Genomic DNA, 9,737 nt, shown 5'->3' on the forward strand with positions numbered 1-9,737 from the left:
GGTCACAATTTAAACATTTTTTAAAGACAGAAATTAAGTAGTTTTGGTTTAAGGTATCACCATAACTATAAAGGAAAAGAACTTAAGAAAAAGATCAGATTTGCTTCATACAAGATGGGGAACCTAATACACATCATTAACATGAATCTTTCCAAATTTATTAAGATACATCTCCCAAGTTTAGTGTTTAACAAATGATATTCTCTTTTAAAAATGAAAATCTCATGTAAAAAAATACATCTTTTGGTTAGTAAAGCCTGTTCTTAATTTTATACTTTATCTTCACTTAGTAACTGCAAGTTTGTGAAAAGAACACATTTCATTGTAGTATAAAAGTCTTAGGAACAAATTACAAATACTCAATTGTTTTCATAAACAATGCTTTCCTTCCTAAACGTAAACAACCAGTAAATAACACATATATAATATTCCAAATATAGCAAAACCAGAAATTCACTAATGAAAGAGGTGCATTTTGGTATATTTGCTGGTAAGGGTGGTTGTTTGTCTTAATACAAAAGCATTTCAGCAAAAGAAGTAGGTCATTATTATTTATAACTGTATTCTTTGACTCAGTACCTTAGTTGAGTAGAAAACCATTAATTTCTACATAACTCTGGCTATGTAAGCAGGACACAGAAAAGATCTGAACTATCTAATAGTCATTTGGCTAGAGAAAAGTGATTTCTTGAGACTTGGAGGCATTTGTCACTTTGTACTTGAAGGCATTCCTCAATGAATTTCTTCATTGCAGTCTTTAAAATAAAGCACAGGACCTGGGTTCCCAGAAGGGATTGCTTCCTGCTGAAACTCCCACCGGCAGGACATCCTTGCAGGCATTCTGTATGCAGTATTGCTGAAGTTCTGCAGCTGCCTCCACGCCGGCCTCCAGTTTGAGCTGCTCCACCAGGTGCTGCAGGGTGCTGACGCTGGCCCTGAAGACATGGCAGCGACAGTGGGGGGATCCGAATCAATGACATTTTTAAATTATTCCAGTGATCATTGCCATTCATTAGTAATAAAGAATTTTTAGCTAAATTATGTACTCTTTTAAATATGTGGCTGATGAATGATTTATAACTATTTTCTGTAAACTTAGCTTTTAAATGCATTGAAAACTACAATATTTGTGTTACCTTCTTCACTGTGATAAATTTTGTGTTAGTCTGGAATCATTCCTAGAATCAATCCATGAGTGAAAGACTGATTCAGATTAATTAGCCAACAGAAAAAAATCAATATCAGCCTGGCACCACTGGCTCATGCCTGTAATTTAGCTAATCAGGAGGCTGAGATCTGAGGACTGCAGTTCAAAGGCAGCCTGGGCAGGAAAGTCTGTGAGGCACTTAACCACCCCTTCCTCCAATTAATCCACCAGAAAACTAGACATGGCACTGTGGCTCAAAGTGGTAGAGCATTAGCTTTGAGCTGAAGAGCTCAGGGACAGCAACTAGGCCAAATTCAAGCCTCAGGAAAGACTGCGGGGCTTAGTGGTTCATGCCTGTAATCGTAGCTACTGAGGAGGCTGAGTTCTGAGGATCGAGGTTCAAAGCCATCCCAGGCACTAAACTCCCAAGACTCTTATCTCCAATTAACCTCCAGAAAGCCAGAAGTGGCACTATGGTTCAAGTGGTAATGTAGTAGTCTTGAGCTGTAAGAGCCCAGAGTTCAAGTCTTACAACTGACAAACAATATGTATTTTTTATTTAAAAAAATATATGTTTTATTTTCATGTAACATGAACCTCGGCATAGATGTTCTTAAATTAACCTACAAAATGATGATTATAACTTATAGAGGGCATCAGAAAGCTTTATAATCAACATATAAACAGTACAGGATGTGTTTAAACACCACTAATTAACAGGAAGCAAAAATGAGAAAATTAGAAAATAATTATATTTATAATTACATGCAAAAACTAAAGTAAGACTAAAGGACTAATAATGGTCAAAGATATGTACAGTAAAAACCATAATGCATTGCTTTTTGGAAATTTTAAAGACACATAGTGAATCAAACTTCATGACACTTTTCTGAGTTGGAAGACAATATTCTTTCATAACAATAAATCTGAAAGCAATTTATAAATCCACTGCAATTCTGTTAGAAATCCAATGGGTAGTTATGCTCAAAGGACAAAGCTTATCCTCACATGTACAATGGAACTGAAAAGTGCTCTGGATAGTAAATTTTGCCAGAGAGCGAGGTTGAAAGTTTACCATTTTTTTTCAGTTTAAATATTATATAACTATAGTGTTTCCAGTAGTATAGCACTGACCTAAAGAAACCAATGTAGAAAAATGGAATCAAAGTGAATACTTAAAATCATATTTATGATTATATTTTTCACAAGTGTACCAAATTTGTTTAACAGGAAAAAATAAAAAGCATGCTAATAATGGTTCAGGGACAATAGGATGATAAATAAACAAACTTCATGGTGAACAATAAACATGAAGTATAAAATTAAGAAAATTATTAGAAGAAAACATGCAAAAGAGTGTATCTTCACAGGTTCAATTTTGGCCATAGTATGCTCAATTTCACACCAAAAGCCTAAACAATTAAAGGAAAAAACACTATATATTAGACATGTTCATTTAAATAAGCAGAGGACTTGACAACAGCATGAATATGTCTCTATCCTTTAAATGTCTCAGAATTGCTTCCTAACCAAATATGTAAACAAATGTAGGGGATTTTATACAATGTTCGAATCAGTGCCTAGTCCATCACAAGCAGTTGAATTTCAGCCAAGCACAAGTCAATGGGATAGCCAACTAAGGCAAGGAATGTCCCATAGATAATCAAGTTAATTCTTCTATATCCTGTCTCTGAGAGCTTAAAGCCTTCAATGCAGAGTACAACCGATTGGATACCTTTCACTTTAGAGTCCTGTCTAACTAATAAATCAATTGTGGCTCAAGTACACTCAATTGATGCTAATTTATATTTTCCTTTTAAGAAAATTTGTAAAACTCATTACTATTGGAATTAAGGATCTTGTTCTAGTACCTGAGGGTCTGCTTTGAGCAGAAAAAAGAATCAATGTTGATCATTAAAAATATTAAATAGAAGAGAAAAGAGACTCTACAATGTAGGAGTACATCACTTAAAATTTTATGCCCCACTTCTCAAGTGGAGGTGCTGACTTTGTAATGGAATTAGGTTTAGATGAAATCATCAGAATGGAACAACAATTGTAGATCCTACTCTCTACTACAATGTCAAGGGTAGATTATGAAGATAGTTATTTGTATACCAGAAAGGGGGGTCTTCCTTCCTCAGACACTAAATATCACCACGTTGATTTATACTCCCAGAATCACAAACTGTGAAAAATAATTGTTTACTGTTTATGTCATCCAGTTTCTGATCTTTTTTTATCACACACCAAACTGACTAAAGGAGGACTGTCATACAAAACAAAATAAAGAACTCTATTGTAACTTGACAAAGCAGAAAAAAAAAGAGCTCAAATGAAAATGATTTCAACAGATATTTCCCGAAGAACATATATAAATTAACCACAGGGGTTGGGAGTTTGGCCTAGTGGTAGAGTGCTTGCCTACCATGCACAAAGACCGGGGTTCGATTCCTCTGTACCACATACATAGAAAAAAAAGTCGGAAGTGGCGCTGAGGCTCAAGTGGTAGAGTGTTAGCCTTGAGCAAAATGAAGTCCAAGGACAGTGCTCAGACCCTGAGCTCAAGCCCAGGACTGGCAAAAAAAAAAAAAATGTAAATTAGCCACAAACACAAGGCAATAGGAAGTGAAAATCAAAACAACATGTCATTAGCTCATTCCCATTCCAACATTTCATAAAGAAAACTTTTTAGAAGGTTGCTGAAAATGTGAAGAAATTAGAATTCTGGTGGGAATGTAAGTAGATTCATAGTTCTCAAAAAGTTAAGCACAGAACTATTTGTTTCCCAGCAATTCTAGTTTTTAGTTATGAATCCCAAAGAATTAAAATGGAAGACTCGATTCAAAGAAATATGTATGTAGACTCATGATCACACCAGCACTACTCATAGTCAAAATATGGCAGCATCTCTAATATCCATAAACTTTATCAATGATCAATAAATTGTGGTGTATACTACAAAATATTATATCATGAAGAATAAAAATTCTGCTATAGTATATAGATGTACCACACAAAATATCATGCTAAGTGAAAATAGTGAGACACTAAAGTTATCATCGTCTACAATGTCTTCATATACAATGTCCACAATAACTTAGAGTGTACAGAGAATAAAATATACCATGATTTCCAGATGTTCCCTAATGTAAGCTCATAAATGCCATATGGGATAAAGGTTCTTTTGGCATGATAAAATTAATTTTTGAAACAAATTGAAGTGAATACTGTCCAAAACCAAAATAGCAATAAATGAACTGAGTTGTTTATTTTAAATGTTAAACGTTAGCTTATGGGTTTTCCAACATTAAAATTTTTCAGGAGAAATTATAATTCCCCTGTGATTTCCTATTTTACGAGAAAGAAGCTCAATGAACAGATTGTATTAACCAAAAAAATAGAATAAAGATGGCACACTAAGAGAACTAAGAACTAATCTAACTTCTGAATATTAGTAAAAATACCAAATCCAAAAGTAGCAAGCAGAGTCAAGACAGTACCCTAATATATAAACTAAAATCTCTGAAAATACAGAAAACAAATGCGATAACTCATTAAAATAACACTTGATAAAATATATTAATATACTTAATATTGGTGAGCAAGAAGGAAATAAAAAAACTTATTTATTTACCATATACTGTGACAAGAATATAAATATTTATATTGGAAAGAGAGGTCTAAATGCTAATACTTTCCTAGTATCATGGTAATATATCAGAAACATTTTGGGTCACTGTTTACATTTTAACCAAAGTTTTAAATAAAGAAAAAGGAAAACAACTTATTTACTACATGTAGTGTATCTATGACCAAGTTTTGAACCTTAGTCTGACAGCTGTTAACTTCTGGCTAAAGAATACATATTTCCCTACATTGTAACATATAAAAGGTAGAACTAGCACTTATAAGTCCCATCTCTAAGATACAAAATCATGGAATCCAAACACTAGCCATTACTCCTTCCAGAATGATTTATGAAGATTGGCACTAATACACATGTACACACACACACACACACACACACACACACACACACACACACAAAACATGTGTGACATATTATATATGCATATATACTTGTATAATTTTAGGAAAAGATGAAATTTGGGAAACCTAAAAACCAAAATTTCTTAGAATTTGCCTCCTCTCCATTTCCTATCGTTATCTTTTTCTTTTTTCATATTTTTTGTAATTAATAGAAGGGTTACATTATATTCACCAGATAGAGGGTGCATTACTTCAGAAATATTGATACCCTTTCTCATGTCTTGGTCCACATTTCCCTCCCCGCACCCCTGCCCTTTATCGTGTTTTCCCCGTTCCCTTCAAATAACCAAATAAGTATATATACAATATATCGGATAACAAGGTAAAATACTGTAACAATATGTGGTAACCAAGGGACAGCAACAGAGATGAGAGATAACATAGTACATTAAGGACAACAATCACTCATTATATGGCTTTTGCTTCTATCATCTTCCAACCCTCCAATCCTTTACATGGCTTTTGGTTCTATCACCTTCCAACCCTCCAATCCTTCCTTCCTTCCTTGCTTGCTTCTTTCCTTCCTTCTTTCTTTTCTTCCTTCTGTCCTTCTTTCCATTTGGGGCAGTAATGGAATTTTTAGAATAACTACTACTAAAGTCTATGTTTTTAAAATGTGTAAATTCTAACATGCAAAAACCACAAGTTGCTCACAGAGAAATCAAGAGAAAGCAAACGAGCAATGGAAACAAATGCAAAAAATGATAAAAGTGAATTGTTGAACAAAAACAGAAAATAAAGATAAAAGTGCAGAAGACAAGCACTTTTTGAGACTTTGATATGATACCGAGGATAAGATGTTAGACTGTTAAGCTTGTTTTAAAATACTAGAGCCAAAATAGTGCAACCAAGTGTGGTATTCAGCATTATAGTATTGATAAACCTTTTCCTACTAGCTATGATAAAACATCCACGTTCTGAAAGGTTCAGTGTGAAAAAGAATAAACAAACAAAAACACCTTGTATTCTTAACAAAATCACCCCTAAAATGGGAAAAAATGTTCACATGAAATGTGTTCTATCTTAAGATTTCAGTATTTCCATCTTCCTACACACAGACTGACAAGAGTGCTCTAGTATGGGGGAACTTGTATGAGAAGCAGTTAAAGGAAAGGAGAGGGTAACTTACCATTAATACAGCTCATTTTTATTTATTTATTTATTTATTTATTTATTTATTTATTTATTTATTTGTTGGGATGATGTACACATAATAAAGGTCATTCTTATGTACTGACCTTATCCAAATCAAAAAGTTGAGAAGAAATATTTTTCCTTGCATTTGTATACTAATTCCTAAAAGATGTGACATCAGTATTACTCCCTTCTGCCAAGTATATAACTATAATTCATTTCCCCCAGAGTAAGATAGCCATGATTTTATGAAAAGTTTCTAAATTTATGCTTCCATATTTATCAGTTTCAGAAATGGAATAATAGTGGTTTACTCCCCCTCGTGATGATGAGGAAGTCAGCATATTTATAGTCCCCCCCACACCAGCCACCCCCAAACCTGCTGCTTTTATTGGCATCAAATGGAGTTTTTTCCAAAACCCAATGATTATTATTTTGGTCATATGACAATTATTTTAGGAATAACATTTGCATGGCATATTGTAATGTCTCATAGAAATGTGACTTCATTTTTTTAGATGGAAAAGGGTTTTTTTGAATATTTTTCCAAGTGAAAATATCCCATTTTTTTCTATCTAGTATTATTATTACCTGTAAGTAGTAGGACAAAGAGGTTTCAATTAGACAAATCTTTTTAATACATCTTTATTGATGTCACCTGTTCCATCTTTCCCATTTTTTTCCCTCCTAACTCAACCCCACAAGTTGTGGGATTGCATTTTCATACATACACATGGAATTTAATGTTGTGTTCTCCATTTAGTCTTGCCATTCATCTACGCCCTCCCTTGATGCCCTCCAACATCATATAGGTTTTATTCTTTAATTTGTACTTAAAATGTCTATTTCTCCATTTTTTTCATACACACACATATATATATTATGTGTGTATATATATATATACACACATAATATATATATAATTTTTTGTGGGTCATTGGGCTTGAACTCTGGGCCTGTGTGCTGTCTCTGAGCTCTTCAGCTCAAGGCTACCAACCTACCCCTTGAGCCAAAGTGCTACTTCCTTTTTTCTAGTGGTTAATTGGAGATAAGAGTCTCATGGGCTTTAGTGCCCAGGCTGGCTTTGAGTTGGGATTCTCAAACCTCAGCCTTCTCAGTAGCTAGTTACAAGTGTGAGCCACCATGCCTGATCAAGTATGTATTTTTTTTCATATTTGTAACGTCTTTGTAGTAACAAGACAAAATGATGTAGTAGATGCCAATAAATTCAATTCACATTTCATTCTGTTTATTCAGCTGTATTTTTTCTGGAATATGGAAACAGTAATGCTGTATAGAATTCTAAAATAACCTACTTTGCCATTTGGTACTTTGGCCTTGTCCAAATGTTTATAAGAGTTATTTTATTAGGCTTACAGGTAAGTAAATGTTCAATAATATTAAACTTATGTCTATTACTCCTAACTTTCTTGGGGACCTACAAGAACATGTTTTATATACACATTGCTTTAGTATAATGATTACACCTATTTTTCTCTTGGAAAATTATCTCTTTCATTTCAGTATCTTCTAATATTCTACAACTTCATACATTTATTTTGCCACTATTTGTCTTTCCAGAGGTATTTCACTAGTTTCATGCCTATATTTATGATTTATAATGATGTGATCATGCAAATCATTGATTATAAATAAATTATTGTATTAGGTCATAAAGATACATAATCTTAGCATAAATTCTGAACAACCTAACTTTATGTATTGCTTAATTAATTTTAGTTATTGAGTAAACAAATATCTTAGAGTTATTTCATTTCCTAGAGGTGAATTTTGTCAAAAACTATTTTCTCTGAAACATGTACGCATTTTCTTTTCCTTTCATAAAGATCTTTCCCTGGTCCCATGATTATTTTGTATTGCCTATTCATATATAAGTAGGACATTTCTATCCACATCTCTTTTACTTTTCTCCTGAATAAGTTCTTGGTGTTTTGAATACCATACATTACTTCATTCATTGAAGCACATGTGTAATAAATTTCTAAATTTGGTAGGATAATGCTATCAGTGCTAACAACATTTTAGTGGGTTAACACAAAAGAAGCTTGCCTCCTTACATATCAGTCCAATCAGGTCTGATTGGTCTGCTATAAGTAAGGAACAATGGACACTTCCATCCCTACCAGCTGTGAGTGTTCTTCCAAACAAGCAGTGGAATAGAGTAGGATGTCGAGAGTCATCTGCTACTAAAAAAAGCCCTGTATCTAAATTAAACCCATTGAGTTTTTAAATATGACATTCACAAAAGTAATTGCTTTAACAATATCCTGAAATGGGGCCTTTGGATGTCTGTTAAATTTTCCATCTGCTTGGGCAGCTCATTTAAAAATATGACCATCTTTTGTTACCTTTGAGAAGTGGATCCCTGTGTCTCCAGAGAATCACCAAATCGATGCATGTTCAGCTCCACATCTCCAAAGTATTTCACCACCTGCACAGCTCCTCCAAACGACTTCCTATATATATCAAATAATCTCAGTACTATTCAGGACATGTTTCCTTATCTCTTCTCCAGACAGTTCACTTACTCTCTTGACGATACACAATTCACAGTGGATATACTCTATTCTTCTTAGGTTAATTATGGAGAAATGGTTTTTTTTTAATGGTTTTATACTTCCAAAAACACATTCTCCCTCCACCCTATTGATATTAATGCTGGCAGTATGAAAATCATACTTATCTTGCAAGCTGGATCCTTTTAGTCCTTGACAGTAGCAGCACAAGAGAGAAGCTGTTCAGCAGACAGGGAATCAAGAGACAAGCTCTTTCCTGACTGTACCGTAGAAAAAGTTCTTAACGCAGCCACAGTTGTTCTTACGAATGCTAAATCCACTGTGCTGTTTGTGTAACTTTTGCAGAACTAGCATGGGTGCATATTCCTCACAGATGTAAAGAGTAGCAGAACAGAGCCATAGCCCATGGTTCTGAGTTTCATGGCACAATGGATTTGCAGTCTCTGCCAAAAGTTGTTAGATTTGCAAAATATCGCCTTTCTATTTGATCCTTCACTTCTAAGTATTTTTTTCTGAAGTTACTATCTTTAACTTAGTAACTATCTCTAAGATAACAACTCTTTCTCTAGACTTCTTCACTTAACTCCCTCATTTAATAACTAGTTAATACGTGTATTATGCTTTCTCTTATAATTTTTATTTTCATCATAATTCATTTTAGGAAATATCAAAGGAAGATAAACCTGTAACATGGGTTTAGACAGAAGTGGCTAGATTGCAACCCAGTGGTTGCATTCAGTACTGGGTCTTTGCCCAGTAGGATCTTTCTTTCTCTCTTTCTTTCTCTCTCTCTCTCTTTCTCTCTTTCTTTCTCTCTCTCTCTCTTTCTCTCTTTCTTTCTCTCTCTCTCTCTTTCTCTCTCTCTT

This window comes from Megascapheus bottae, chromosome 12 (assembly GCF_031878675.1).
Source record: "Megascapheus bottae isolate mThoBot1 chromosome 12, mThoBot2.hap1, whole genome shotgun sequence".
Lineage (NCBI taxonomy): Eukaryota > Metazoa > Chordata > Mammalia > Rodentia > Geomyidae > Megascapheus > Megascapheus bottae.